Genomic DNA, 480 nt, shown 5'->3' on the forward strand with positions numbered 1-480 from the left:
ACACACACATCTTTCACCATTCATCAAATGTCTATTAGGAAGTATTACGATAAAACATGAAAAAGATACATTTGATGTTTCAGTGGACGACACAGATTTAATCAGAATAGTTACTTCTTGAATAAACCCACTGACAAAGAGAAACGAGGGCAAGAAAAAGACGGGAAATATTTGTGAAAAAAGTGAAGGGAAAGTGTAAGTGTTGGCTCTACAATAGAAAATAGTCTGCAGACTCTGCATTCAGGGGAAACTTGTGCATATCGATTGTCTGCGGGAAATTCTTCACTCTGCTCACCGGTGTTGCAATGCTCGAGTGTATAAAAGGTGTGAGCGCGCGCGGAACGCCACACCAACGACACATCTCACACACGCAACATGGTCAGTGCATCGTCAGAGTTTTCATGAGAATATCCTCTTCTTTTCACTTGCCAATCTAGTCACGTATCTATTAGCTGTTGACACCCTGATCCTCCTTCATTG

Source organism: Penaeus monodon, chromosome 28 (assembly GCF_015228065.2).
Source record: "Penaeus monodon isolate SGIC_2016 chromosome 28, NSTDA_Pmon_1, whole genome shotgun sequence".
Lineage (NCBI taxonomy): Eukaryota > Metazoa > Arthropoda > Malacostraca > Decapoda > Penaeidae > Penaeus > Penaeus monodon.